Here is a 23765-nt window from a genome sequence, read left to right as displayed (position 1 = left end):
TAACAAAATTTTTTTAAATTTTATTTACTTACGATAGTCATACAGAGAGAGAGGCAGAGACATAGGCAGAGGGAGAAGCAGGCTCCATGCACCGGGAGCCCGATGTGGGATTTGATCCCGGGTCTTGAGGATCGCGCCCTGGACCAAAGGCAGGCGCCAAACCGCTGCGCCACCCAGGGATCCCAAGCTTCAGCATTCTTGATCACAGACTGTGCTTCTGTCATAGGCCAGGGCACAAGCTCCAGACATCCAGAGTAGGGCCAAGGACAGGTACAGAAACCTAAAGCCAGGATTTCAGATATTGTTCCAGCAAATAATCAGTTGGGGCTACATAAACCTGGAAGTGACCGAAGTTACCCTGCGGTCTGGCTGTGTGCAGGCCCCTGTGAGGCAGGGCAGCAGGCTGAGCTGCTGGACGCCGGGGGGGCCCTCCCAGGAAGGTGCAGACGTGGGAAAGGGTGGGACGGGGATAGGCAGCCCGGGCGCCAGAAAGGAAGGTCACGGAGCCTTCCTCATCCCCGCTTCCAGGCTGAGCCCAGAGGTAGCCCCTGCCGGGTGGTCCGCGGGGTGTGAGGGCGCCAAGCCCCGAGATGGAACTTATCCTGTGCAGCTCCAGCTTCTGTTGGAGAATGTCCATCCTCGGGTCTCATCTGGGTGGCGGCGCCCTGAGCAGCACAGACTTCTGTGACCAGGGAGGGCATGAGAAGAGGTGCACCTCCTGGCCACGGGCACCGGCTCAGTCCGCGGGAGGCCCCGGAGGACAGGGGGCCGTGGTGCGGGCTCACGTCTGCGACCGCCGGGGACCATGTTCTGGTCCCGACTGGGCCCCCACACGGTGTGGGCTCCTCTTCCACCTCATTTCCAGCCAGTCTGTCTGTGCCTTGTGACTCACGCCACACGGGGCCCATTGGCGATCCCAGGATGTCTCTCTGTGCCTGACAGATGGTTTATGATGTAGTCAGGGACCAAAAATGCAGCAGAAGATATGAGGGAATTAGCAAACCCGATATTTGTATGTGAGCAAGAGAAAACTGAAGAAAAGTGACTCATTTTGAGTCATTTGTGCTCTAGCCAGTTGTTGAGTAGTCAGTCACCTGCTGGAGCCAGAGCCTGAGGATCACAAGGGATGCGGTGGCTGCCCTGGGATGACTGTCACCTCCGTCAGGTGGAGCATGGCGCCATGGGAGCTGGAGAACAGAAACTGGGCCCAGTGTGTCAGAGCCACCGGCCTATCGTCAGACAAGCAGTGGACGGACCTTGGGGTCCGCAGCGCCCCGGCCCTCTCCCCACCGTGGAAGGGATCCACTCACCCCGCGTCTGGAGCACAGTGTTGCCTGAAGCGTAGACGGGAGCCCAGGTCTGCCTTGACTTGAAGGCACAGTCCTTCCTCTGTTCCTGTTGGAGTCTCTTCAAGAGATAGACGCAGAGACACAGAAGGAGGAAGACGAGGAAAGCGGAAAGCAGCATGTGGTGCAGATGGTTGGACAGAGGGGACAGGAGGCGAGAACAAGGAGAGCCCGGAGCTGGGGAGCACAGGGGTGTGACGACCAGGTCCTTGGCCCCGTGAGGTTGAAAGGGACGCTGGCCAGCAGGCACTTGGCACTACAGCACCCCAGGGCGCACAGAGGTGGGAGAGGGTCAGCTGAAAAATAAAAGGCTCCTGGGGAACTGGAGGCCCCTTCCCTCCGCCGCCCATGAAGCTGTAGAAAGCTGGCTGCTGGATGAGGTCCCGGCCAGGGTCTCTCCTGCCTGGGTTCACGGAGCGGCCTCAGGACTGCCGTCCACACATCGTGTGACAGGCCCTCCCATGAAGTCTCGCTGGTCCTCCAGGAATGCCCCAAGATTGTAAGTGAGGAGCCGCACGGCACCTGCCCAGCAGTGCACCCGACGGGGAGCACAGCTCTTAGGTGCGGACAGCTGGAACCGGCAGGCCCTGGAGGTCAGCACCCAGTAAGGCATTCACACGCAGAGAAAAGGGAAGAAGGAAGCATCCAGAGGATATAGACATGTGGGGCGGGGGGGGGGGGGGGGGGGGCGGGTCAACCTCAAGGGACGGAAATGCTTGAATGGCATCCTTGGAGAGAGTGGGGTACATAGTGCACCTGGGGAATAGAGCAGGATGGCTCATTTTAAAATTGAGGCTTACTTATTTCCTTATTTCTAGAGAGAGAGGGCGTGTGTGTAGGAGGGCAGGAGGGGCAGATGGAGAGAGAGAGAATTTTTTTTTAAGATTTATTTATTATGTTTTTAGAGAGAGAGCATGCATGCGTTTGAGTGGGGGCAGGGGCAGAGGGGGAGGGAGAGAATCTCAAGCAGAGTCTGCCCTGAGCACAGAGCCCAGGCCGGGGCTCCATCGACCCTGAGATCATGACCTGAACTGAAATCAAGAGTCAGGCATGAACCAACTGAGCCACCCAGGTGCCCCAGGGAAGAATGCCTTAAAAAGGAAAACACTTGGGGATCCCTGGGTGGCTCAGGGGTTTAGCGCCGCCTTCAGCCCACGGCGTGATCCTGGAGTCCCGGGATGGAGCCTGCTTCTCCCTCTGCCTGTATCTCTGCCTCTCTCTTTCTCTCTCTCTGTCTCTAATGAATAAATAAATAAAATCCTAAAAAAAAAAAAAAAAAAAAAAAGGAAAACCCTGAAGGCGGGGAAAGCTTTTGTAAAAATAAAGTATAAATGCCAATCTCAGCAGAACGGTTGGAAGATGAATTTTTTTTGAAACCCTCAAAAGTCCCAACAGGAATGGGATGAAAAACAGATATGAAGTAAGATACACCTGTGTGTTGGCAGCTAGCCCTTGTAAGGAGACGGGAGCTCCAGCCAGGAGGCTGAGCGGCATCCAGTGGGACGAGTGCCACCAGGCATGCTGGGACCCCGGCCGGCGTGCGTGCAGGGTCCTGGGTGCAGAACTGGGAACAGGTCGCCTATTGCTGCAAAGATCATGAGGGCACACCGCTCACTTCCCATCAGGGTGCCTGATCCAGACCCCAAGACTCGCAACTGAGGGCCGTCCAGCGTGACCTCCTGCACTCTTGGGAAGCCGGCAGAGGGCTGAGGAAGCAAATAGGTCCGGGCGCTGGCCCCGAGGAGAGAAGTCCGGCAGAGGAGAGAGGAAAGAGCGCCAGGATTCCTGGGCTGGGTGCTGACAGCCCGCAGCGCGGGGCAGCCCACAAGCCAGGGGCGGGCCTGCGGCCCAGGAGATCCACAGCAAGGGTGGGAGTTAACAGCTGAAAGAGCAGCGCAGGTACTCACGTTAGGGAGAAAAAAAAACGTAGAAAAAAAGGAAACAGGGTCATAGTTTTCGGTGTGAATGCTGTTTACATAGATACAAGTGGAATAAGCAGACATGTGGGGTGGAGCATGTTGAGAATCGGTGGCTGAGGCAGATGTGCCTGTGCTGCTTGTGTGCTGACATGGGGGCGTGTGTGTGCAGCAGCCGGCACAACGTGAACGTGGGCGCACAACGCCGGAGACAAAGGAAGCAGGACGTGGCACTATCAACATATCTTCGGGGTTAAAAAGGGTGCCTTCGTGGTCCCGGTGTGGCCTGGCGTCACCGTGTTTGAGGTTCCCAGTGACCCGATGTGCAGCCAAGAGTAGGAGCCCGGGTGGCGCCCGGGTGGCGCAGGGTGGCGCAGGCCGTGATGGGTGCCCGGGTGGCGCAGGCTGTGACACCTCCCAGGGCAGCCTGTGTTTGCCTCCCACGCCCTGTCATGGGAACAAGGATGTTGGGAGCCAGGTAGGGGCACCCCTGACCCTGCCAGGGACCGGCAAGGAAGGGGCAGAGGCAGTCCGTAGTTACCACTTCCGGGGCCCAGCACTGTGCCGGGTGTTGTGCACAGTACTCCCCGTGGGACATACACAGGGAGACAGGCCGGGGTTGGGGTGCAGACACGCTGGCTCCAGGTGGGCAGTCAAGCACCCCGACTCCTGAGCGCCGGGTGGTTAGCGAGAGCGGGCGCCGTGCAGGCCTGGGGCCTGCTCCCTAGTCCGTGGGGAAAAGTCAGAGGAGTGGGCTGCGGCCTTCTTGCTCTTTGTTTCCCCACGCAGTGTTTCTCTGACACAGGAGGTGGAGGCCACCCGGGAAAGATTTCGACGCCTCTAAAATAAGCATGCCTCTCCCTCGCTGCTCCGTCCCCCCCGAATATCACAGGAGATGCATTTGTCCATGTAACGTATTACATGGTCCTTGCTCAGGAAACACTCAGCTGGAGGCTCGTAGCAGTGGGTAGAAATTTAGATTCAATGGCCCCTGGGATTTCTGTCTCCAAGACCCCATGATTCTGTGACATGAAAACCTCATTAAGACAGGACCTGGTAATTTGTAGTGATCGTACCGGCCTCCAGCGGTTGTGTACCTTTGCACTAATAAAAGGGCTTTCATAAGCAAGTCGGGGCCAAATACTATAGCTACTCCAGATGAACAACTTGAATGCTAATTAAAATAATTCTTAGAAAGTTTCCAAAGAATTTTGTTCTCCTTAGCAACCCTTTATTAGCATATTTTGGTTTCTAAATGTACTTGGTGTCCCTCCAATTAGCCTAAATTGACAGGGTTTTGCTCCACGTGGGCATGTTAACTGCAGACGCAGAAAGATTTTAATGAGTCTCTGCTGATCAAACACACGTAAGGACGACTCACAGGATGCGGGGTGGCCCTGCCAGCTGCTCCTGCTCGGCTGGCTCCCCTGACCGCTCCGCTGGCTGTGCTGGTGATTTCTCAAACGGCGGAAATTCCTCCGAACGCGTGGCTGAAAGAGCGTGGCTGGAGACAGCTTGTCTCCCGAGCCTGGGCCACGGAGGAGAGCTCCTTACCTCACGGCAGAAAGTGCTGGAAGGAGCGCGGGAGCCATGTCTGAACTGCAAAGTGAGGGCGGGCGGCCGCACAAGGGGCTGGGGACAGACGCCGACTCACGCAGGCTGTGGCCGCGGCCTGGACCCAACCCCACCTGGGCTCCGTGTTTGGGCCTCGGCAGCATATTTTAGGGGAGACAGGGACACACGGAGACAGGCTGAGACAGGGACGGAAAGCCTGGAGACTCTGGGGGAGTCACAGAAGGAAACAGGAATTGGATAGCATTTGAGGCCAACGAGATCGAGAGTTTCAAATCTTTGGAAGGAAATTTTTAAAAAATGACTCCCGTGTACTTGGTGCGGCAGACGAGCCCTGTGTGTGGTCCTCCTGCCTTCCCATTTCTTCCTGCCCTCCCTGCACCCCAGCACACTCGGGCACGCTCCAGGGGTGTCCAGGGCCGGGGGCTTCGAGCCAAGGAGGTGGACGTGGGTGCCTCGTCCTATGGCTAGTGACCCTGAGGCTGCCCTGGACGGTGGGGGGAGCACTGGGGTGGCTGAGCAGCCGTGCCCACCGCAGCCCAGCAGCACCCCAAGCGCTCCAGTGGCACGAGCACAAGGGGCCTGATGAATGTCCCTGAATGTTTGGTCTGTGCAGGCCCATGGGGACTCTTCATGCCCTGTGGCTGTCCACTGTTGGCCGGGAACGTCATCATCACCCACACCGAGCGTGGCCGCTGGTCCTGGAGGGATGCTCGGGTGCAAATGGAACGTCACTTACAGAAACCGCCGTTCCTTAGCTGCGTGGGGGAAGACAAAATCAACACCTTTACGAGGATTTCTGGCGGCAAGAGAGGCAAAATGGCCCTAGTTTGAGTAATTCCATCAGGCTCTGAAACAAGACAGACGAATGCTGCCTTCTGGGGGACAGGGCCGGACTGGGGAGGTCCAGCTCCACATTGGTCAGTCTACGTATCAAAGGCGTGCTTCCCGCTGAGGCTTCTGGCATCTCCAAGGACTGACTGGCTCTGGAACAGGCAGTCTCTCCCCAGACAGAAACATCTTAAAGATGCCAAAATATCCTAATACACAAAAAATTAAAAATATCAACAATACAAAAGAGTGTACTCCAGACCAAAAAAGAAAACCAAAGCAGACTATCCTAACAGAGATTAAAACCAACCTTCCACAGGATCGAATCTGCCACAAATTTAACTGCCTACCAGAATAACAAGTCAATTCTTTATAGAGGAAGATAACACAATCCAGAGTTTCTATAGTGTATCACCCACAAAGTTAAGTATACAACGAAAACCACTAGCTATGTCAAGAATTTGAGACATGATCCAGAAAAGAGTCTATATATAAAAGATCAGCAGATGGTCTGGATGTTACAATTAGCAGAATAAGACTTTAAAACAGCTTTTATATATATAAAACAAGCAACTTATGAAAACAAATATGAAAGAGATGTACAGAACAGGTGAACAAATGAAAATTCTCACTAGGGAAATGGGGGCTATAAAAAAATTAATGGAATGAAAATTCTGGAAGTGAAAAAATACAGTATCTGAAATGCTCCAGCTTTCTGAAATGAAAAACTCATTAGATGGATTTAACAGCGTTATGGGTACAGAAGAAAAAGGATCAGTTAATTTGAAAATACTTCATTAGAAAGTATCAAAATTAAACAGGAAAGAATGGAAGAAATAAAGGAACATCTAAAATGTGTGGAATTATAAATTGGTTAAAAATACATGTTAGTGGAGCTTCAGAAAGAGGAGAGAAGGAATGGGCCAAATAAAGAGAGATAATAAAACGTAGAGCCATCACTTCTTTATCTGAAGAGCTAATGGACAAGATTTTCTATAACTGATAAAAGACACAAACTCACAGATCTGAGAAACTCAGTGAATCCTGGTCAGAAGAAACACAAACCACTCCTAGGCATATGATAGTTAGATTACTGAAAAACAGATAAAGAGTAAATCTTAAATATAGCTAGAAAAAAGTGCACATTACATTCAGGGGATTAAATGATAAAAATCTCACGGATTTTTGCAACAACGGACCTGCACTATAAGAAACGCTAAAGAAGGGACGCCTGGGTGGCTCAGCGGTTGAGCATCTGCCTCCAGCCCAGGGTGTGACCCCAGGGTCCCGGGATCTAGTCCCACATCAGGCTCCCTGCATGGAGCCTGCTTCTCCCTCTGCCTGTGTCTCTGCCTCTTTCTCTGTGTGTCTCATGAATAAATAAAATCTTTAAAAAAATAATGCTAAAGGAAGTTGTTAAAACTTAAAGGAAAAGTATTCAAGATGGAAATCTGGATCTGCATGAGGGAATGAAAAGTATCAGAAATTCAATATATAGGTAACTGTAAAAAATTATACTTTCAGGGGCACCTGGGTAGTTCTGTCGGTTAAGTGTCTTCAGCTCAGGTCATGATCCCAAAATCCTGGGATAGAGCCCCATGTTGGGCTCCCTGCTCAGTGGGGAGCCTGTTTCTGCCTTTCCCTCTGCTCCTCCCCTACTTATGCTTGCTCTCTCTCTGTCAAATAAATAAATAAAGTATTTTAAAAATTTTTCTATAATAAATTTTTAAAGTCTGTTTGAAGGGATAGTAATCATTGTGGTGATGATGATAATGATGACATATTGTGGGATTTATGACACACATAGAAGTAAAACAACAATAATATAATGTGCTAAGGGATACAGGAATATTGTAGATTTCTTACATTGAATTGAAGTCTGATAAGATTAAGGTAGACTGTGATAAACTAAAGGTGCATATTGTAATCACTAGAATTACCATTAAAAGATAATAAAAAAGATATATAGCTAAAAAGCCAACAGAAACAATAAATGAAGTCCCAACATGACTTACTAGTGGAAAAGAAGGGAGGAAAGGAGGAATAAAGAACAAATAGAAAATTACATTAAAGAATTACATTAAATATGAATGGTCTGAATAATATAATCAGTAGACTGGGAGAAAACCAAATCTAACTCTCTGCTACTTACATCAGAATATTTTAAATGTAAAGACAAAGACAGATTGAAAGTGAAAGGACAGAGACACACCATGCAAAATCTAATTTCAAAAATGCTAATGTGGCTGTATTAATATCAGAAAATATTATAAAATTTTATAAACTTATATTAAGTACATAGACATCCAAAAAGAATACAGTTCAGAGAGGAATGGAGGTGCAAATTACTTTTTTTCAGGTGTTTTGCAACTATTGTTATGGTAAACTATTCAGATTTGGGTTTAAGCATCAAGATTATGACATGGGGAAAAAAGTACGACATGGGTCTTTAAAACTATGAAAGAAAATGTTTAGGGGGAAGCAATGATCATCAAAAGGAAGCTGGAAATTTGATGGCTATCTTACTGTATATTTTTCCCAATATTACACCCCTAAAAGGACTTCTTTAATTAAGCTGAATTAAGTGTAACTTTGAAAACTTTTGGAAGATATGTTGAAACCCTTTGAAATAATTGAAGTGATATTCCAAACTGTTGTTACAAAACTAGAAGTGGAAGATATTTTTTAATAAGTACATTTAGGTAGGTGATTGCATTTGTTCTAGATTATACCAAATTTAATTATGTAGAAAGGTATACTCACCCCATCCTTGGGATTTATTTTAAAAAGCAAGGGTTAAAAAAATTGAAAGTTATCAAATTACAATGATATCAAAACCAGATATAGACATTGGAAGAAAACTATGGACCAGCATCTCTTATGAATATTGATGCAAAAATCCTTAACAAAGCACTAGCACACTGAATTCAGCACCATATTGGAAAGATCACACACCATTACCAAGTAGCATTTGTCACTAGATTGCAAGAATGGTACAACATATAAAGATTAATTAATGGAATATGATACATTAATAGAACACAGGCAATAAAAACACATGATCATCTTAATTGATGTAGAAAAGAATTTGATGAAACTCAATGCCCTTTCCTGGTAGAAATACTCAATAAATTGCAGCTAGAAGGAAACTTTCTCAACCTGATCTACAAATAAAATTATACTCAATAGTTACAGAAGGAAAGCTTTATTTTTTTAAAAGATTTTATTTATTAATGAGAGACACACAGAGAGAGTGCCAGAGACACAGGCAGAGGGAGGAGCAGGCTCCATGCTGGGAGCCCAACCCCAGGTCTCCAGGATCACGCCCAGGGCTGAAGGCAGGCGCTCATCTGCTGAGCCACCTGGGCTGCCCAGCTTTATTTTTTAAAAGATTATTTATTTATTTGAGAGAGAAAGAGCGCAAGTGAGCAGGAGCGTAGCAGAGAGGAGCAGAGGGGGAGGGGAGAGCAGACTCCCCCCTGAGCAGGGAGCCCAAGGAGGGCCTGGGTCCTAGGACCCTGGGACCGTCACACGATGCGAGGCAGACACCTGACAACTGAGCCACGCAGGCGGCCCAGAATGGAAGCCTTCAAGTCCGTATCCATTCATGGTGAGTTCTCTCAACGGACTGTAGGAGCACCTACCTCCACGTCATGAAGGCCCCGTAGGGAAGACCCACCATCATCCTCAATGGCGGAAAGCTGGGGGCTTTTCCACTGAGACCCGGGACACGTCAGGTCAGGTACGGTGGCTCTCACCACTTTATTCAACCTGGTCCTGAAGTTCTACGACAGCAGTCAGGCAAGAAAAATAAATTAAAGGCTCTCAAATCAGCAAGAAAGAAGTAAGAACTGTAACTATTTGCAGATGGCATGATATAATATGCAAGAAAACCTGAAAGGCTCCACCAAAAAAAATCAATAGAACCAATAAATTCGTTAGAGTCACAGGATTTTCTTTCCAACCATATTCCCTATGCTGTACGTCTCACCCCCATGACTTATTTATTTTATAACTGGATGTTTGTCCCCCTTTCCCCCCTTCATCCATTTTGCCTTCTCCCTAACCCACTCTTCCCTGGCAACCACCTGTTTTGGTCTTTGTAATTATGAGCCTCTTTCTGCTTCTGCTTTGTGTTTTAGATTCCAGATATAAGGTATTTGTCTTTCTCTGACTTCTTTCGCTTAGTGTAACACACTCTAGGGCCATCTGAGTTGCCGCTAATGGCGGGATTTTATTCTTTCCTATGGCTGAGTGACATTCCGTTGTGTGGGCTTCTGATTTGCTCAGTCCTGTGCGCCAGAGCCCGCAGCAGCGCCAAGCATGTTCGTGCGAAGTAAACACACGTTAGATGAACACATCTCCGTTGGGAGCTTTAGCTGTGAGCCACCCGCCACCCCTCCTTGGGGTTATCTGGTGCAAGTCAGGAGTGGGAATCCTGCTCTGTGACCCTGAAGGAGCACCCCTGACACCCAGAGACTGGGACAGAAACGGGGCCACAGCAGCTCCTGTGATGCTGGGCTACAAATGGACAGGAAGCTTGAAGCACTCAGATTTTTTTTTAAAAGATTATTTATTTATTTATTAGAAAGAGAGAGAGAGAGAGAGAGAAACAGGCAGAGGGAGAAGCAGGCTCCATGCAGGGAGCCTGACATAGGACTCGATCCCGGGTCCCCAGAATCACGCCCTGGGTGGAAGGCGGTGCTAAACCGCTGAGCCACCCGGGCTGCCCCAACTCAGATGTTTTTAATAAACCAGAGGCTCCTCCAATACTAGGGGACAGGAAGCCTTGTGGTCCAGTGAGACACCACGGGGCCCTGGCCTCATACTGCAGGCTGCCCTGCACCAGGAGAGGACAAGCTCCTGCTTTCGAGTATCTTAAGGTGGAAAAGTATTGGCCTGGCCACGAAGAGACATGCATTCCAGCTGCGGTTGTGCCGTCACTAGCTGCGTGGCAAGTCTCAGACCGTCACTGGGCTTCAGGTTTCTCCCACGTGAAGACGGAAACTGATTAAATAACAAAATTTAACAATGTCATGTATGGGGGCAGGTGCGGGAGCAGGTGCAGGGTAGTGCGGGGGCAGGTGCATGCAGCCCGCAGCCCGCAGGAGCCCCTCGGGAGCCAGCCGGGCAGGCATAGGGGCCTGGTCTGGGCCTGTGTGGCCATGACCGTGACTACTGTGGCCTAGTAACTACCCTTCTGACAAGTACGAGGAAACCACGCAGACTCCTTTTTGTAACCCACGCATGCAACCCGCCACAGCTAAGACTCGACGCTGCTACACAGAGGCCTCCACAGGGCTTGCACGTCCAGTGCGCCACGAACCTTGGCTCCAACGCCTGGGGTTTAGACCTGGGGCCGGCATTCGGGACCACGACGGAGCCCACATGGCCACGTGCATCCTATGTGGACTAGTGACGTGGGCGCAGAGGCTGCTGGAGGAGTGGCGACCTGACCCCCAGGGCAGAGCGGGCTGTGTGCACGTGTGCACAGGTGCCGGAGGCCTGGCAGCTGCCCACTGCCCTACCCTTCACCCTTCCCTGCCCGCAACCGTGGCAGTGCACGCCCTCCCCACCCCATCCCCGCGCATGGGCCCCCAGGAGCTGCACACGAGGAGCTCTGGTCCCCTTGTGCTGGGCTGTGGCCTGGGCGTCAGGATTAATAGGCAAGCCGCGTGAAAGCCTGTGCGTCACAGCCCCGCATCGCCCGCCACAGTCCCGGGTGCTGGCTCGCCCCCCTCCCCCTCCCCCACCCCTACCTCCACCCTTCCCCACCCCCACCCTATGCACCCCCCCGCAGGACCCCCCCAGACCCGCGGGAACATCCGTATTTCACGTACCAGGGTTGTGCTAGTGCAGCTGGGTTGCGGTGTGGATCTCACCCTGCGACGCTCTCTTGTTTTCTCTTCAAAAATCTATTACTTGTAAAATATAGGTGTTGGCAGGTATGAAATGTGGAGAATTTGTGGTCCCTGGTGGAGGGTTTCCATGCCGAGGCCCCAGGGGGCTGCTGGGGACACTATCGGCCATGAGTGCGACAGGTGCTGGCTCAGCCCTGCGGGGACATGAGCGAGGCCTGTCGGGGTCTTGGGTGGCGCCCACGTGGCCTGGCTGCGCACCTGTGTCAACAGGCAGGGGAGGCCAAGTGTCCGTCCCTTGCGTGGCCCCAGCCCCCCCAGCAGGAGAGGTGTCATTGGGGACAACGAGCCTCCGCCACCTTCGGGGGTGGCTCCCAGGTCGCACCCGGTGCTCCTCCCGCTGGGCAGCACCTCGCATGGGGGAGAGGGCTGGGGGGACGCCAGCTCTGCAGCAGCTGCTTGAGCGTCCCAGGGACTTCGGGGCGCAGCTGAGCCCAGCGTCATGGACAGGGGGGCCCTGCTGAGTGGGAAACCTGACCGCCACCCCCACAGGCGCCCCGCAGGCTCAGCGCCAGGCAGGTGTTGTGCGGGAGCGCTAAGTGGCCCCTGAGATTCAGGGGGCTGTCCTACCATGGCTGGGTTCCCAGAGGCAGAAGAGGGGCTGCATACCCGCTGACACTGAGTTAGTTCCCCGTGCCCACAGGCTTGCCAGCACCTCCCAGATGGAACGTTCTGGAACAGCCCAAGGGTACCCAGAAACCTTGTTAGCAGAGCGGGGGGGGAGGGGGTGCTGACGCGCGTCCAAAGAACGGCCTGCAGGAGGCTTCAGAAGTGTGGCCCGAGTGGCCTGGGCGACAGGAAGGCAGGCCCGTCACCAGGGCCCCAGGCGAGTCCATGTGCGCTCAGATGGGAAGTGTGATGGGCACATTTCCCGACGACAGCAGCCTGATGTCTTCCTCGGGGCTGGCGTTGCCTCATCCAGCAGAGAATCCAAAGCCACGGACAGTGTGGCCATGGCCAGTCCCAGGTGGGTCCCCACTCACAGGGCCAGGGCTGCCGAGGGTACCCACGTCCCCACACAAGCAAGTGGTGTCGGCCACCCGGGAGCACACAGCCTGGTGCAGTCGGGGCGTCGGGAGGAGGGATGTGTGTGGCCTTGTCCCCTCCAGGCCGTGGGGGGATGATGGCCCCAGGGCGGCTCACACAGTAGGGACGAGCCAGCCCGCTGTGATGCTGCCTCTCTGCCTGGACAGCGTGGGTGTCCCTGTGCACAGCCGCGTACACACCCGTGTACGGGCAGCATGACCTCCCCACGGCTGTCTCTGCAGGTCTAGGGCCACGTCTCGGCGGTTTTTTCTCAGCTCCGGGGATGAACCGGCTGGCACGGGACGGTGGCTGCAGACAGGGTTGCGATGGCAGGCGGAGCCCTCGGTCCTCCAGGCTGCTGGCCGGGAAGGGTGTCGCGGGGCCGCCCCTCCGCACGGTCAGGAAGCTCCATCCTTGCCCTTTGAAGCCTCTGCCGCCCACCCACGCCTCCGTCCTGTCCTCGCAGCAGCCAAGCACACCTGTCACCGCCCTGCCGTCCCCCTGTGGGGCCCCTGGAGCCACCTGCGCCCGGCCTGCCAACGCCACTCAGCTCATTGGCCTTCGGCGCGGCCCATCCCGTGGCCTGGTGACGCCCTCACGTGGGGACAGGACCGCGGCGCCACCGTGCTGAGCACACGCCTTCCGCCGGGCACCACGCGGGCCACACGGAAGACTTCTGAATAAAGGAAGGAAGGAAGTGGACCTCGGTACCCAAGCTCCCGGATCAGCCAGGCCTTAGCAGTGAGTCCGGGTGACGGCCACTCACTTGTGCGCGTCCAAGCACCGTCCCTCAGGCTCTCAGCTACATGCTCGCTGGACGTGCGGATGCTGCTTCCGGCGGTGGGCCTGTGCACCCTGGGCCCGCGGGTGCCCGCTCCTCGGAGGCCGACCTGTGCTCCCCGCTCCCCGTTTGGCCGGAGATGCAAACGCTTGGAGCCCGAGGGGTTCAAACCCAATGGTGCCCTCGGCGACACAGCAAGCACTGGGACAGCGCGGGGCGTGGGGAGACCTGCCTGCCCCGGCTCCCTGGGGCCTCTCCAAGGACTCAGGGCCCACGCACCCTCCCGGGGCGCACAGAGCCCAAACGTGGGCCCTGCCGCGGGCATGGGGCCAAGAGCTGCTCAGGGCCTGGGCCCGGCGTCCCCCTGACCCCGACACCTCAATAATCCCGAGGTGAATAACCGTCGGCGACGGTTACCGACCACCTCGGGGCCAGGCCGACCTGCCATGGGCACCACGCTCAGGTCCCCCAGCTGGGACTCGCTAGCGCTGGGCTTGGTGCAGCCCGGGGGGAGATGTCCCAGAACGGAGGGGGGCGGGGGGGGCGGGGCTGTGGCGCATCCTCCAGAAAATCTGCCCGAAGCGTCCGCCATCGTGTGAGGTGGTGAGCGCGGGAACCACTGGAGGAGCCCCGCCGTCCTTCCTGGGGTCAAGGGTGCCGCCCCTGTGCACCCCCCCCCCCCCCCCCGCCGTGAGCGCAGCCTCAGCAGGTGCTCTGCTGCCCCAGGGGGAGGCTGTGGAGCCGGGCGGTGGGAGGACCCCGCGGGCCTGCGATCGGCGCCCCAAGGAGGTTCCTGACTGCGGGCTCCGCGGGGAGCGCGGGGGTGCGGGGCGGCTCCTGGGTCAGAGGCCGCCAGTGTGCGGGGACCTTGCCCGCCCCCACCTTGCCTCTGGTTGGCGCGTAACATGCGTGCCCCCGCCCCGGCCCCAGGGCCCGTCTCCCCCCTGCGTGGGGTCATTTGCACGGTGCACGAGGACTCGCGGAAGGTACGTGGCCCTGACGGGAACAGCGGAGAGCTCGGAGGTTGCACACTGTCCCCGCTGTCGCCAGCATGCACCGGCTCCTTGCAGGCAGGAAACCCTCCCCAGCTCGTGTCCTATTATCCACACACAGGCGAAGTATCTCCCGATGTCCTCGAATCTGATCTGCGGCTTGGGGTTGGGGTGTCTGCTTCTTGGTTTTTCATATTCTCATCATTTCTTTAATTTTACAGATTATAAGAGAGGCGGCTTGTGGCCAAAACCAAGCTTCGGATGCCACCGCGTGGCTCACAAGGCAGTGCTGGTGTGGGGGCCGCACTGACGTGCGTGGTTATACATCAGCACCAGGGGCGTTCCCAGTGCCGGGTCGTGGGGAGCCCTACCCCCCCGATGTGTCCTCATGGCCGTGTCACTGCCGCCTCGGGCAGCAGACACCAAGGCCTCCATCAGGTCTGCAAGTGGTGTCCCCAGAACAGACCAGGGACCCTCTGCCAGCCTCTCGCGGGCCCCAGTGCCATGGCCGTAGCACCTCCTAGTCTGCGTCCTAGTTTAAAGCCTCAGATCTGAAAGGTGTGAACAGGTGACCTTCAGCCGGGAGTTAGCGCAGAAGCCGAGGTGCTGGGGTGACACAGGGGTGACCCATGCTCCCGGGCCGCCAGGCGCTCCTGGCGCTGCTGCCACCGCAGCCCCAGCCTCGGGAAGGCAGAGCCATATGGCCACAAGTCCCCACAGCTGGCAGCGCAGGGAGTGCCCGCGGGCACACGGGCCAGGGCTGCAGGGGCCCACGCGTCTCCACGGCTGAGCAGAGCAGCAACGGCATCCCGGCATGGTGACACAGTGACCTGGGGATGATGGCTCGGCGCACACTGGGCAGCACATGGCGCTCACACCAGCCTCTGCCTTGTGTGGAGGCCACCGCGGGTTAGAGCATCCTGTGCTCTCCTGTCCCCGAGGGGTAACCTGTGTCCGCCACGGCCCAGACCATCCCGGTGATAAAGTAGTGGAGCCAGTGCAGGCGGCCAAGCGCCGGGTGTGGAGTCGCCACCGGGTGGCAGTCGGGCAGTGTGGACGCCTCGGCTGCATTTCTGCTCATGAAGGTCCAGAAAGACGTCATCGGACACAAGTATCACCTCATGTTGATGGACCCGTAGACGAGGCACTGCAAGCGGCGGATGCGGGCGGATGTGCGCCAAGGGCCTGGAGCACGGGGCCAGGTGCGGTCGGTCCCACCGGGTGTCACTGCCTGCTGTCGCTGCCCGTGGGTCCGGATCAAGCCCCCCCCCTATGAGCCCCTCCCCGTCAGGCCCCCTGATCAGGCCCCATGGTCAGGCCCCCCGGATCATGCCCCCCCGCCCTGGTCCAGGCCCCCCCAAATCAGGCCCCAGATCAGGCCCCTCAATCAGGCTGGAGCAGGTGGGCAGACGCGAGGCCTGGGACTGACGTTCAGACCTGACCGTGCGGCGGTTTCAGGGCCCCCGGGACCGAGCCTGCTCACGGGAGGCGGTTCCTGCGGGGCTGCGGGCTCGTGGCTCTCCGCACACGGTCCTGTCCACGCAGCGCTCGCAGTTTCACGCACCAGTAGTGATGCTACGCGGCTGCCGGTTGGTCAACATCGGCAGGACCCAAGCGCGTGCCCTGGGGCCAGGCCTGTGGTCCTTGCCATGTCCCGGGCCGCGGCCTCAAATGCAGAAACCTTGGATTTGGGGAAATGGAGGAGGTGCCGTTTCCTCGGGGAAACAAGGGCGCAGCCGCGGGAGCGCTGGGCGCGGTGGGCGGTTGGACCGTGTGTCCTCAGCAGGGTGGCGGGACCACGGCCATGGGGGGATGGAGGTGTGGGCTGCGCTGGGCCAGCCTGGGCTGTCGGGGGTGTTTGCAGGGCTCGCTTTGTCACCTGCACCACGAGACCCTGGCCGCCCGCTGACACTCGGTCGCCAGGAATTGGCCTCATTAACTGGAGGTTTTTTGACCTCTTGCCTCTCGACTGTTTCCATTCTCACGCTGCAGCTGGTCAGTGCGGTGTCCTGTTGGCCCAGGCGCAGCGCCCAGCCCCTCGACGGTCTGTGGTCCCTCTGTGCACCCAGCGTCACCCTCGTGCCGTGACCACGGTCCGTTAGGTCCCGGGCCCTGACCCTCTGGTGGCCCACAGTCTGTCCCTCAAGCAACGCCTCCCACCCCCCGCCCCTGGCCACCACCGTCCCGCTGTCGTCGAGTCTTATGTCCTGGATTCCATTAGCTCGTGACACCGTGGGTGCCTGTCCGACTCCCTTCACCCTCATAACGTCCCCCAGAGGCCCGCGTCGTCGCTCCCGGCAGGCCTTGCTTCTGCGCTGCGTTTCCGTCTATGCGGATCTGCGGCCTTCACCCCTGCCCTGGTGTGCAGAGAGCGTGCCTTGTGCACCTGCTGCAGTGACATGGGCCTGCCCGTGTCTGCAGTGTCCCCGTTTCACTTCCTTTGGGCAGATTCCCAGCAGCGGGGCTGTGGGGTCGGAGGGTAGCTCCGTTTTGAGGCCCCCCCCATCGTTCCCCACGCGGCCGCACCAGCCTGCGCTCCTGCCACAGGGCCCACGGCCTCCCGTGTCTCCGCGGCCTCACGACACTGCCAGGCGGGACCTCACCATGGTTTCCATGCCCATTTCCCTGATGACCTGTGATGTCGAGCCTCCTTCCGTGTACCTGTGCGTCGTCTGGATCTTGTCTTTGGAGGAATGTCTGTCCAAGTGCTCTGTTCATTTAAAAAATCGGATTGCCTGTGCTTTCTGCTGTCGAGTAGCGTGAGCTTCTGGCCGCGACCCGTCGGGGGCACATGTGCAGGTGCTCTCTCCCGCTCCCCAAGGGCACTTTTTACTCCGTTGGTTGTTCCCTTTACCGAACAGGAGCTTTTTAGTTTGATGCAATCCTACTTGTCAATTTTGGCTTTTGTTACTTTGCGCTCTGGTGTCCTGTCTGTAAAATCCTTGCCAAGACTTAAGTCAAGGGTTTTTTATAGCCACGAGCGTTACGTTTAAGTACTTAATCCATTTTGAGTTAATTTTTGCTGCCTCTTCCCAAGACGGCAGGTGGGACATCACACCAGGAGCTCATGTGACAGCCCTGGGCTGGGTGATGGCAGGATGCGTATTTCTAGTCCCTTTAACTTCTAGAAATAACTGCAGTAATCTTAGGCTGATATTAAGTAGAATAAGCATAGTAAGTATTGATGTGATGGCAAATAATGAGAACTTTGGTTTACATTAAATTTAAAAAGTCTTGGGTCACCATATTAAAAGAGAATTTAACATCATTATTGAATAAGGTATAACGGGATTTAAAAGGATGGCCCAGCGGAATAACGAAGATAATTCCTTAGAAATGTCATAAAAAAGGAAATAAGGTCAGGTCATGACCTCAGGGTCGTGAGATTCAGCCCTGCTGGGCGCTGAGCAGGTCCCCTCTCTCCCTCTCCCCTGCCCCTCCTTTGCTCACAGGCTCTCCCCTTGCCTTCTCTCTAAAAAAGAAAAAGTTCATTAAAAAAAAAAGCGCGTTAGGAAAGTATCAGACACAGAACACGTTATCTCATTCATATCGTGTTAGCTTCGATTTTTGTCTAAATACAAATAATGAAAGTCTCAGCGCTTCCATTCAGTGTTAGAAGGAACTGTGACCCACGCGGGTAGATTTGGAAGACGCAAAGCATCTTTCCTGTGAACAGTCTGGCTCCCGGCCCCCGGCCCGGCTCAACTCGCTCCTTTCAAAGATTGCGAGCGGTAGAGCTGTGTGCCTGGGCCCACTGAGCTGCCGGGGCTCGGGTGCAGGGGCCTCCTCCCCGTGCCCACACCCCCGGGGCATGTGCCGCCACCGTGTCACAGTTACATGCGGCGAGTAGGTGACTCTGAGTTACGGTTTGCGTTTTACGGATGAAGAAAGGAGGCAGGGAGGTTAAAGGACTCGTCTACGAGGAAAGAAGAGGAATGACCAGTATCAAGCTTGTTATTGCTAATAAGGCAACACTTCTGTATTTCCGGGCTGTGTGGGGATGTACAGGAGCACAGGTGGTCTCACCTGTAAGCGTGGTGTGGCCCGTTGGGGCTGCGAAGGCCACTTCTGTGCCACTGGAGGCTGAGGTCTGGGATCACAGGCCCGCAGCCTCGGTGTCCGTCGGGGTGCAGGTGTCCTGCCGTTTCACTGCATCTGCATCTTTGGGGTAAATCCCCAGCAGTGCAATTGCTGGGTCATAGGGCAGATCTATTTTTTACTCTTTGAGGACCCTCCACACAGTTTTCCAGAGTGGCTGCACCAGGTCACATTCCCACCCACAGTGCAGAGGGCTCCCCTTGCTCCATATCCTCTCCAACATTTGTGGTTTCCTGCCTTGTTAATTGTCCCCATTCTCACTGGGGTGAGGTGGGATCTCATGGTGGCTTTGATTTGTGTTTCCCAGACGGCCAGTGATGCAGAGCATGTTCTCACTCACATTTCATTTTTAAAATAAAATGGACTAGACCACATTTGCTTAAAGTAAGGATCACAGAGTGGGCCAGTGAAGTGAAAGGGGGAAAGGCCGCTAGTCGTGCCAGGCCGCAAACAGGGAGCACGCCATGGAGGTGAGGCCAACACAGCAGGGCACAGGGCGCGGCCCAAGATACCCAGTCACGATGCGCCTTCTGCCTGTGGACTTATTACCGGTTTTAAAGTCCTTATGACTCTATTTTCTCCATCCTTCATGTGCTTATTCTAGATCTTTTCCATTCTGAGTGTTTTAACTGACGTTTACTGAATGTTGGCATGGCACTCTGCTGTTGAAATTTTGAAAATGAGCACAACTCAATAAAATAAAAATAGAACCTTATCTCAATTAGTCCCAATGGGAAGGGAGCTCCGAAGACTCCTATCTGTGGAAGCCGACTGTAGCAGAAGGAAGCAAGACAGCCTAAAGCAGCAGGTAGGGCTTACTCACTAGGGTCCTCTCGTGGTTTCGGAAGAGCTCAGAACACACACTTCTCAGCTCCCAGAGACGCTGCTATGTTTGTGACGTTTTGGGGGAATAAATAGTATGAAGGTTTGTACCTCTGTTAGCCAGTGTGGTTGCGAGCTGGGGGTGGATAAACAGGAAAGGGTTATTGCCTGCCCTTCATCAGCTTTGTTGTGAATTCAAATTTTCTAGTTTGATAGTGTATTTTGGTATTATCTTCCATGTTGTACAATACTTGAGTTATGGGCAGCCCTGGTGGCCCAGCAGTTCAGCTCCGCCTTCAGCCCAGGCCATGACCCCGGGGTCCCGGGATCCAGTCCCGTGTTGAGCTCCCTGCAGCTCCCTGCGTGGAGCCTGCTTCTCCCTCTGCCTCTCTCTCTCTCTGTGTGTGCGTCTGTCATGAATAAATACAATCTTAAAACAATACTTGAGGTATTGATTGAGCCCACTCTTATGGAGTGACCACTTGAAAGGCCAGGACGGTGGGAATTGGCACTGTTGGCAAATAACTGCTTCTTGCCCTTCCTCCTGCATCCTGCCCCATGTGGCTGCGGCTGGCTGAGGAATCGAGGGAGAAATACTAAAGTGTCAAACGTCTCTTTTCCCGGCACAACTGGCAGCGTTTGCTCAGGTGGTCTGTCCCCTAGGTGGCCATCCAGCACAGAGCCCCTGCCGCTGACGATGGCTCCAGGCAGCACAAGACATATAACACAATGCTGCGATCAGGGCGCTGTGTGTTCCCACCACGTAACTCAGATGACGCAGACCAATACATCCTCCTGGGCGGCTACGTGTGTGTGCAAAACAAATAATGGGAAGGCACTTAGCTGGCTGCTACTACAAAAGTTGGTGGCAGGCAGGGTGGGAAATGGAGACTGCAAGGGCAGCATGCTTTCACATGCAGAACTTCATAGTCAATAATAAACTTGTGACAGTGTCATCAAAGTGGATGTTGTTGCTGCTTTTACCTGAGGGGTAGACAGCACGAGTACCAAGACCTCAGATGTCTGCTGCAACGTGAAACTGTCCGTGCATCTCTTGGTCTTTGGGTGTCATGCAGAATGCCAATTTTTTTTTTTTAAGATTTCAATAATTTGATAGAAGGAGAGAGAGCACAAGATGGGGAGGGTCAGAGAGGGAGGCAGAGAGGGAGGGAGAAGCAGGCTCCCCGTTGAGCAGGGAGCCCTACGTGGGGCTCGATCCCAGGGCCTTGAGCGCATGACCCGAGCCGAAGGCGGATGCTTAACGCACTGAGCCACCGGGCGCCCCAGAATATCAATCTCAAGAAACTCTCCCTGCAGGTACTTTGGAATCCCTTAGAAATTAGTCGTGGAAGCCAAAGTGCACAGATTAGAGACCTTTGGTCATTACCTTTTATTTTCTTCTAGAAAAGAGATGCAAGACTTTATCGAAACCAAAGTCCTTTAGGGAACAGTGAACCGGGCAGGCCTGGCCACGAGCTCTGGGGCAGAGTGGCCCCCGTACTGCGCTGGGGTTCGGCGTCTCCTGACTGCTGCGGCGCGAGCAAGGAGGCTGCCCCCCCGGCCCGCCTGCCTGTCCCCCCGCAAACCCGTGCATGGACACCCGGCCAGGGTGTGGTGTTGTCACAGGACTGTTCGCGGCATTTGCTCCCGTGCCGTCCCTCAGCATCTGCACCAGCACTGGATAAAGCAGTGGCTGGAAGGGCTCAAGGACAGTCGCTCCCAGCGTCGCGCAAGAGGAAGATGGCCCTGGGCTCCGTCCCAGCTGCGCCGCTCGCGGCTGTGTGACAGTGAACGCGCCCCCTGACCTCTGCAAAGTCCACGCTCTCATCTGTACGACGGACGATCCATCACCCCCCTGAGCTCCTGCGGGCAGGTGGCGTCACGGGCACGGAGGACGGGTACCCGCACTGCGATCGTAGGGAGCCCGGGGCTTAACACTCAGCGCCCGGGAACGTCGCTGGCACCGGGCAGGGGGCACACCCGTAGCGCCCATGCTCGGGCCCCGCATGCCTGCCACGCCAGCACCAACTGGAGCCCCACGCCCGCTCACCTGGCCTCACCCCAGCCCGATTCTGCAGGTGTCATCATCACCCCCGATTTCTAAGGGAAAATAGCGAGGCTTAATGAGATCGAGCACCTTGGCCGAGAGCGCGGACACGGGCCCCAGGCCCCGCCGCAGTCCGTGTGGCTCTGAAGGGCACGTTACACCGCTGGGGATGGCTCTGGTGCGTCACCTCCCGCACTGGGTGAGCACGACCCCACGGACTCCCGCCTTGGCCGAGGTAGGGCGGCGTCTGTCCCATTCCTGCCCTGCACATTCAACGACACTCACGGGACTGGGTTAACAGACGCGGCATAAATTCAGCGGTCAAGGGGACCACGTCCGCCAGTGGGTACGAGGGATGGAGCGTGTGCCCGGGAATCCATGTGGTGAAGACCCGAGCCCTCACGATGAGGCTACGAGACAGGGCCGTGGGCCGCGGTGTCCTTACGAGCCCCAAGCTCCGGCCACTTCCACGGCACCGGGTGTTCAGCTGAGCGGCCGTGCCAGCCCCGCGCCCGCAGCCCCCCGAGCGGTGGACGCACCTGACGGTCCTCCGGGAGCCCCCTGTCTGTGCTCCCTCGGCCACACAGCGCCAGCTGCTGAGACACTGAGCGACAGCGCGACAGTGATGCTCCCTCGGATTTGTACTGTCACGTGAAAGGAAAACCACGACAAGTAAACCTCTGCTTCTTTACCCGTCGGGGAGGTCCCTTCATAACCGATCACACCAGCAACCAAGTGGCATGGACTCAGCCTCCGTTCCCTGGCCCAGCAGTTCAGGCATTGATCCAAGGCAGTAGACCACTGCCAGGAGGTGTGGGACAGGAGGCCGTGGGTCAGGAGACCGTGGGGCAGGAGGCCGTGGGTCAGGAGACCCTGGGTCAGGAGGCCATGGGGCAGGAGACTGGGTTAGGAGGCCATGGGGCAGGAGGCCGTGGGGCAGGAGACTGGGTTAGGAGGCCGTGGGGCAGGAGGCCCTGAGTCAGCAGACCGTGGGACAGGAGGCCATGGGTCAGGAGGCCGTGGGGCAGCAGGTGTGGGTCAGGAGGCTGTGGGTCAGGAGGCCCTGAGGCAGGAGGCCGTGGGGCAGGAAGCCGTTGGGCAGGAGGCCGTGGGCCAGCAGGTGTGGGTCAGGCTGTGGGTGAAGAAACCAGGGCCGAGCGCCAGGGGCCGGGCGGTGGTGACAGCGCGTGTGCGCGGAGCGTGGACCGCAACCTGCTGCCCTGTCCTCCCCCGCTCCGCGGGCTCCTCGACAGCCTGGCCGCAGGCTACCTGGGGCCCCGGCGTCCTCCGGGCTGTCCTGCGCCGGGTCCTGGGCTCGCTCGCCTGCGGTCCCTGCCGGCGGGGTCCCGGGCTCTGACCCCGCAGCCCGCCCGCCCGAGGGGCTGGGGCGGCTGCAGCGGGGCTGCTCGCGCTTTGGTTCTCAACAAGGGGAGCGGGCGGGGGAGGGGCAGGGGTCACCGGCCGCGGGGACCAGCGAGGGCCGAGCTGTGAGGGGGGGATGGGAGGCGGTGCGGAAGGCGGTGCGGGATGTGAGGCAGGCAGGGGGAGGGGGAGGTGCTGCGGGGGTCGGGAGTTGGTGCAGGGGAGCGGGGTGTGAGGAGGGAGGAGGAGGGGAGAGGCGGTGTGGGGGGCGGGGTGTGAGGCGGGAGGGGGAGAAGAGAGGAGGTGTGTGGGGGCGGGGTGTGAGGCGGAAGGGGGAGGGGGACGTAGTGCGGGGGGCGGGGTGTGACGTGTGAGGCGGTGCGGGGGGCGGGGTGTGAGGCGGGAGGGGGAGGGGAGAGGAGGTGTGTGGGGGAGGGGCGTGAGGCGGGAGGGGGAGGGGGACGTAGTGCGGGGGGGCGGGGTGTGACGTGTGAGGCGGTGCGGGGGGCGGGGTGTGAGGCGGGAGGGGGAGGGGAGAGGAGGTGTGTGGGGGCGGGGCGTGAGGCGGGAGGGGGACGTAGTGCGGGGGGGCGGGGTGTGACGTGAGGCGGTGCGGGGGGCGGGGTGTGAGGCGGGAGGGGGAGGGGAGAGGAGGTGTGTGGGGGCGGGGCGTGAGGCGGGAGGGGGACGTAGTGCGGGGGGGCGGGGTGTGAGGCGGGAGGGGGAGGGGAGAGGCGGTGCGGGGGGCGGGGTGTGAGGCGGGAGGGGGAGAGGCGGTGTGGGGGGGCGGGGTGTGAGGCGGGTGGGGGAGGGGAGGCGGTGCGGGGGGCGGCGCGGGTGTATGTGGGGGGAGCCGAAGCCCCGCCGCTCGCCGCCGCCCTACCGTCCCCGTCCGCCTGTCCCTGCGCCCCGGGCGCCCCGTCGGAGCCACGCGCTCTGGGCCCGAAGTCCGGGGGGTCGGGGTCGGCGATCGCGCATCCTCTCGCGGGCCGGGAGGCCGATACGCCCCGGAGTCCCGCACGCGGGCAGGTCACGAGTGACGGCGAACGCGTGC

The 23765-nt window shown here is 56.9% G+C and overlaps 1 long non-coding RNA gene across 2 annotated transcripts; it reads right to left on the bottom strand.

Annotated features, from left to right (window-relative positions):
* Nucleotides 1-2532: 2532 nt before the first annotated feature.
* LOC112933825 (uncharacterized) lies at nucleotides 2533-23013 on the bottom strand. 2 transcript variants are annotated; one of them, XR_011999976.1, is made up of 3 exons: nucleotides 11506-23013; nucleotides 9310-10672; nucleotides 2533-6758 (listed from the first exon to the last, which is right to left on the bottom strand). It is a non-coding gene; the product is annotated as an uncharacterized lncRNA (long non-coding RNA). The 2 variants fall into 2 exon arrangements; XR_003237748.2 differs by having other exon boundaries at nucleotides 9310-9450; nucleotides 11506-23012.
* Between the last annotated feature and the right edge of the window lie 752 nt (nucleotides 23014-23765).

Source organism: Vulpes vulpes, chromosome 2 (assembly GCF_048418805.1).
Source record: "Vulpes vulpes isolate BD-2025 chromosome 2, VulVul3, whole genome shotgun sequence".
Classification (NCBI taxonomy): Eukaryota; Metazoa; Chordata; class Mammalia; order Carnivora; family Canidae; genus Vulpes; species Vulpes vulpes.
Note: the sequence above shows the minus strand (reverse complement) of the source record. Positions and strands in the feature narration are given on the sequence as shown.